Source organism: Euleptes europaea, chromosome 12 (assembly GCF_029931775.1).
Source record: "Euleptes europaea isolate rEulEur1 chromosome 12, rEulEur1.hap1, whole genome shotgun sequence".
Taxonomy (NCBI): Eukaryota; Metazoa; Chordata; class Lepidosauria; order Squamata; family Sphaerodactylidae; genus Euleptes; species Euleptes europaea.
In genome coordinates this window covers 43,497,319-43,504,903 of record NC_079323.1, presented here as the reverse complement: position 1 = coordinate 43,504,903, position 7,585 = coordinate 43,497,319, and positions in this window count along the sequence as shown.

Below are 7,585 nucleotides of genomic sequence, written 5' to 3'. Positions count from 1 at the left end.
TGGGACAGATTGCAACACTTGAACTTGCTTGATGTCATGTTCCGCAATCTAACTGTTCTTTTAATTAGGAACATTTTCATTATAATAATCACCCCAGCAACTCTGTGCTGTAACTGATTGTATCTTGTGTGTGCTTAGTAGCCTTTAACAATAGTAGCTTCTCGTGCTTATTTCACTGTAGTCTCTGTCAGAGTACTCTGAGTTTTTATGGAATTGTGCAGAGGAAAACAATACTGTCGTCTACTTCAAAGGAAACTAAGGTGAGCCCTCCAGTTAAGAAGCCTTCTTCACCAAGATTTATCAGTTTTGAATCTCTCACTCTTAAGCCAGGTGATCAACCATTTTGTGGCTGAGTTGTTGCAGCTCCAGGATGAAGATTGTTACCTGTTTCAGGTTCCAACATGGCTTCGAACTGAAGGTAGAGACTGATATAGTTTTGGGAAGTCTGCTTGAGGACTTTCTCTAAGAGAAAGAAGTTAGAAGATTGTGATCCTGTGGATTTTCCTTGACATTTCAACAGGTTTTGATACGATCAGCTATTAAGTATTTCTTGATAGACTGGTGGATTGGAAGCCCTTTGTAGTGCTTCTGATCCCACCTGGTTGGGAGATTCTAGAAGATGGTATGGAAGACGTTCTTCTCCACTGGAACTTCTTTAAGGGGCTCACTGTATCCCTATGCTGTTCAATATATATGTGAACCCACTGAAAGTGATTGCCCAGGGTCAAGGGATCAGTTGTCCAGTATCCTAATTACACCCCGCTCTTTGTTTCCATTCATGTCAACTGTTGCAATGTAATCCTTGAAAGGCTTGACTGTAATCAGTAATCAATGGGATGAAAGTGAATACATTGACACAGTCATAACAAGGCAGAATTGCTAATAGTAGACGGTCCCAGTACCAGTGGAAGTTGGAATATCACTATGATGCATGACATAGTAACATCCTGACTGGACTACTGTAATGTGGTTGTGTGTGGCTTCCTTTAAAACAGTGTTGGAAGCTTCAGTTGATCCAACAAACAGATACCAAAAATATTTTTGGTTCTAGATGTGAAGAATACATACCATTGATTTTATATGATATTCATTGACTACCTGTTTGCTTCCAAGATAAATTTAAGTCTTGGTATTTACCTTTAAAATACCGTATGGTATGGGACTGCGGTACTTGAGGGAGGGGCCTTGTACCTTCTTGCTCTTTCAGATCTAGCACAAAACATGGCTTGAAGGTTCTTGTATCCATCAGGTTGTGTCCACTGACAAGTGAGCAGTCTATATAGCTTTCCACAAATTGTGGAACAAGTTGCCTACCATGGGAAAACACAACCAGGAGCTTGATCCTTCACAGAGTTTCTCTCCAGCCATAGATTTATGTGTTCAGGTTTTTTTTCTTATTTGTATTGATTGTTTTCTGCTTTATAGTGTTTTGACCTTTTATAACAGGCAAGTATAATATCTAAGTATAGTTTTACATTGTTGGAATGGAATCAGTAGTTTAATTGTTGCCTCTGCCTTTAAAACCATTGTGTTGAAGACTTACCATGCTTCTAAATAAAAAGATGTGCTGAATATTAATTCTGTTGGAAAGTTCAGGGCTCAGAGTCCACAGTGCCAATGAAATCCCGTCTATTGTATGGTGGTGATATATCGGCATCAGTTTCAAGATAATACTCATTTGCAGAGGTCCACAAATACACGTCCCAAGCCTGGTGTTGGGAAGATAAATATCACCGTTCTGATCAATTCAAATAGACAGAATGTGAAGCTCCTGATGTCTGCAGAGCCTGAAGATGAGGAACCGTCCAGACATTCATGCTGTCCTAGATTCTGTAAAATGTCAGCACCTGTGCTGAAACACGAGGGCAGGAACCTAAGTTGCTAAGAGAAAAATCAAGGTAACTCAGCTTAGAAGAATGGGGGCAGGGTCAAGTTTGTTTATCAAGGAGTTCAGCAAGTCCAACAAAGCCTTGTTAAATAGATCATCTTTTAAATCAACCTTTGTTCATTCAAATTGTAGCTGTGTTCACTGAATGAACAGCATTAGAGGCTTGTTAGGAAAAGCCTGGGAACAAGTCTGCAGCTGCAGGTAAGAATTCCCCTGATCTGGGCTGTTTTCATATATGATACTAGAATGTATTTGAGTTTACTGATGCTAGTTGTGCCAGATATGAATACTGGCGACATCTGCATGGATTCTCTGTTGAGCATTTATTGCTGCTGTGAATACAGCATTTGCATTGGCGATGGAAGATGCGATTTTCCCTGCATTTTTCTCCTGCCATGCCATCAGAGGGCTTTTTGAGGGCTTTTGATAAAATTAATCACTATTGCATTATAGTGCTGGAATAATTGCCTTTTTAAGCTCTCCAGTAGTGTGTGGGGGGGTGGTATCCATGAGTGGACAATGGCAGGAAATGATGCCAATCCAGGTGGGACCTTAGAAAATGCACAGGTGACATGCTGACAAACTTTTACTGCATTCTTTACCAAAAGACTGCAGTAAAGCAGGTTTTAGAAACAGCACAGCAAGGATGGTGGAAACCTGGAAAGTGGATGATTAGAACACAACATTGTGTGGAAGTGCCAAAAACAGCACTCCACCTTGGACATTAAAGTGGAAGAAGCCATTGTTAATGTGAAATAGAACATAGAAGTTTTAAAAATGTGCATCCTAGCCAATTAAGTCTTAAGATCTTGCACTGGAGCACAAAAAAATAAAAGTTTTAAGCAAGTTTCTTCCATTTAGCCCCACCTTCCTGGTGAGCAGGTTCTAGTATCATTCTAACTTTACCATACCCTACTGCTGCTTCAGTCCTTTATTGCCTGGGAGTTGGGTTGATTTCAACGTTCGCGCATGTTTCCAAAAATAATGAGACTTTAAATAAAAACCTCAGACTATTTTATTTGCTTTCTGGGATATGAGTCAGGATTCCTGTTTTGCAGTTTTACAGTAATTCCCAGAGATATAAAATAAAGAGATTTCTTGTGGCATCTTGACAGACCTGTTATGTGGACTAAAGCCCATATTGTCAGCCACGTGAAGTATGTCCTTAGTTGACTGATGTGTGTGTGTGTGTGTGTGTTTAAAATACCTGCCACTCTGCAAATCTTAAATCTTAAACTCTGTAAATCTTAAAGGGGCCACAATATTTTTATTTTTTTGCTGTAACAAATTATAACAAATTAAAATAGCTCTCGGGAATTTGTCTCCCAGAGATCTAGGAACATTTCCATTAAACAAATTGAGACTGTCTTCCAAAAGCATTGGTTACAGTCCTACTCACGTTTGCACAAACAGCACTGAAACACGGTTCTTTAAAATGTTACTCCTTTTCTTTCACTGTAGATTAATTATCAAAGAGAACAGGACAGAACTACCAAGTAATTGTGCTTACAGCTCTGGCTGCTGGTTTTAGTAAGAACTATTGTTGGTGTTAGTTGCAGCTTTTAGATGTGGACAAATTTTTATAATTAGAGATTTGGTAGCATCCACTCTCCAGCACACTATTGAGCCAGAGTTACAGGCGGTAAATTCAGAGGTGGAAGTCATCTGAGTGCCACCTTGGTAGTACAATCGCTTGACCTAAGTAGGATTTCCACTTAATAGCCATCACTTCTTTACATATTAACTATGTCATCAAGATTACGAGGTATGGCATGCGGAGTAGGAGTGAGCAAAGTGCAGAATTCCTCAAGATGTTAGAATTTCAATATAATTGCTGATATGCTGCGCTTCTCTTGAACTGCGAACCACAATGTTGATTTGATCGACATGCCAAGCATTAGTTGTTGTTATGACGGACAAGAGGCGGTCCTGCCCCTGAAGGGACAAACAGCCACTCAGCTGAGCCTATGGGAGTGCTGCTCCGGCATCCAATCACCTTTCAGAAGATGGCAACCACTATATGACAAATACGCTTCAACAACGAATTTTGCCAACTGTGTTTAATATGCTAATTTGTTATGTATAATCTGGTGTTGACATAGTTTTGTTTTTAATAGAGATAATTATATTATTATAAGGGGGGAAATTGGCATAAAATGTTATAGCACGTGTTTATGATAAGCTTATACAAAGAGGAAAAAAAGATATACTGTATTTCTTAATGATGAGAAACCAAAGAGTGTATTTTAATCAAAATTAATTTATGGGATATGTCTATAGTCTATTGGAAAGGTTTGGACACAGAAAATTAAACGCTTTCCCCCTTTTCCTTCCCATTCTCCTTTTTATTTTTGTACCCCAAAAAAAACCTTTAATAAAATACTTTAAGGGGGGATGGAATGTTGGAGGGAAACACAGTAGGAGATGGGCAGACCTGAACTGAGCTATCTCAGGGAGGAAGCAGTGATACCTTGGTTCTGGCTCAGCAAAAGAGTAGACAGTTTGAAGGGTAGCTCTTGGGGCTGTGCAACATTTTTTTTCGGGTTTAATAAACCCAGAAATTTCCCCAAAAAAATCTAAAAAAAGCAAATGCCATATTGGCTTTTCCTGGATTTTCAATTTTTTTAGGTTTATTAAACCTGAACCCCAAAAATACACAGGGCAGAGCTAAAGGCTGATCTTGGAGCAAGCCCTGTCTTCAGTCCTGAGTTGTCGCCGCCTCCAAAGTCCACGTGGACTACGGAGCCGGCAGCAAAGAACTGAAGGTTGGGCACAGCTTTTCTGCTACCTTTAATTGCCACCCTTTTTGGGTACAATCTCCCCCCCCCCAAAAAAAAAGGGGAAAAAAAGAAGGTATTTATCGGGGATTTTTCCAATTTGGCTTTATTAGATGCACACCCCTAATAGTTCTGCCTGGTAGTGCGCCAGAATGGTTTAGCTTTACCTCTTGGAGACAATAGAGTACCTGATTGTTAGGCCTGTCTCTGGTCATGAGCAGATATTGTACCATTTAGTCAGACTCTTGGGAAAGAGCAGGCTGGTGTGATTAGGGTTGCCAATTTCCAGGTTGTGCCTAGAGATCTCCTGGAATTACAGGTGATCTCCAGACTACAGAGATCAATTCCCCTGGAGAAAATGGTAACTCTGGAGGGTAGAATCTATGGCACTGAACCCTGCTGAGGTTCTTTCCCTCCCCAAAGCTCAACCTTCCTAGGCTCCACCCCCAAATCTCCAGGAATTTCCCAGCCCAGAGTTGGCAATCCTATGTGGATGGATTCCTGTGTGTGGCAGAGGATCAAACCTAGTGGCTAGTCAGTAGAAGCCTCTTTGTGCCTGAAAGTATTAAAGAAAATTTGAACCCCACTGTGAAGCCATAACTAGCTTAAATTTATACAGTCATGGATGGCTGTTGGGGAAGGTAGGAAAAGATTTGCTCCTGCAAGAACCTTCCACTTATGCAGCCATAAGATCCTTACCTAAGTTTCTCTAGCCCTGTATGTAATTAATAGATTTTCTTTCATCTTGCTCTATCATGCAGTTGCTCAATGTGTTATTAGGATATCCTGTTATTAGGATAGAGTTTATTATGGCCATTAAAGTAATTAATATCCTCCTGAAAATCTCAACAACCACCCCACTAATGAGTGCTGTCGACATTTTCCTCAGGCTCCTAGTACACACCACCTCTCCTAGGGTCATACTTCAAATAAGACTTTGTCAGCTGAAACTTACAAAGCCCTTGCTGCACCTTATTAGAAATAAACAAGTGGTTTTTTTTATTCTGTTCAGATAATACCATGCCCTGAACAGTTGTGGGAGTTAAAAACATCATTGTCTACAACAGAAGGAAGTGGAGCAGTTGACAGAGTATGCCTGAAGGATCATCTACACAGGAGGCATAATGGGATAATTCCAATTTTTCTAACAAAACAGATAAATTGTGGCAATCACAAGTATTATTTCTGTGTGGAAAGCTGTAGGTCAAACATGCTGCCGCTGCATTAGAGCTTGTGCACTAATGAACTCTCCAAATTTTTATTGATAGTTTTTTTTAAAAAATTGAAATATCCTGCAGATATTGAGATACAACAATGGTCATTTATGCATGGGAACTTTTGACTTGTATTTGCTGCTCCCTGGATGCACATTTTCCCAATCCAAATTCTCAAACCTCTGCATGGGGGCTTATTTTTGAGTTTTGAGAATTTGGATGGGGAAAATGTGCATCTAGAGAGTGGCAAATCCAAGGCAAAACCTCCCGTGCATAAATGGCCAAGGTGTAGAGGGGGAGTCAGTATCTTTGGTGAGCTGTTTTCAGAGATGCTGTCAATGGATCGTTCCATCCAAACAGTGCTATAGCCAAGACATTCCCCGATGTGCTGTTTCAGAGTTTTGTGAGCCTTATCCTTTGAGGGAAGATTTCAACCTTAAGGTCGCTTCTGATGAACTGGTGAAAGTCAACTGACAGTCGTTTGCATTGTGCTGTGAAAGTGGACCGAGCCTAGTATGAGTCCCCGTGTGCTTCAGAAAAGGAACTGTGGTTAATTTTTTTCCTCAGCAGGTGTGCTGGTATCCTGGTGTGTGATTAATATATAACTTCCCCATTGTAGCTGTCCAGAAAAACTCTACTAAAGTGCTATGGATGATCAAGTTATGCATTTGTCCCTTAAAAAAAAAATTCAGAAAAAAGGAATTCGTCCTAGCTAATCAGTATTGACATCCTTGACAGAACAATAGAAAGTTGGCAAAAACAAATCAATTTGTCTGGAATGGGAAAAAAACGAGAATTAGATTTAAAGTGCTACAAGACGAAAAGAAAAGAGGAGGATTGGCATTACCCAATCTCAAATTATACTACCATGCTGCCTGTCTAACCTGGATTATAGAATGGATAAAATATCCTAATTCTAGACATGTTATTCTAGAACGAGCGGATCTCGGACAAGGTTTTCATAAAGCGCTGTGGGATTCTACAACAAAAATTCAAAAAGACAAAGCACCAGAAGACTGCGATGTTAAAATAGCGTTATTGAAAGTGTGGAAAAAATACAAAAAGAGAATAAGTCCTTCTCCACCATCTATAATGTCGCCAATCGAAGCTTATCATGATAACGTCACACTGAAACCGGGTGTTCACTTTATCTACAATCAAATGATAGAGCCCACAGGAGAAATTAAGAGCCTGATTAAACTTCAAGAAAATTTTCAAAAATTGAATTGGCTGACCTATTTACAACTGAGGTCTAACTTACAAAAAGACTGCTTATACCCCCGGCCATTCCGTGAACTAACAGAATTTGAGCAAACAATATCCAAAAATGACTCTCACTTATTAGGAAAAATTTATAAGCTTCTTTTGAAATATGATACAGAAGAAGAACAAGTGAAAATCAATATGATAAAATGGATGCAAAACTTTGGAGAAATGATCAATATGGATTTATGGGAAAAACTCTGCACTTCTGAAATGAAATATACTGTGTGCCAAGAAGTGAAAGAAAATTGGTATAAGACATTTTATAGATGGTATTTGACTCCCAATATGCTTTCCCAGATGACCACTTCTGGAAAAAGAGGCGCCTGCTGGAAATGTCAAGACACTGATGGTTCCTACTTCCATGTTTGGTGGACATGTCCAAAATTACAAATATATTGGGAAAAAATTCATCGTGAACTCCAGCTGATGTTAGATACCAA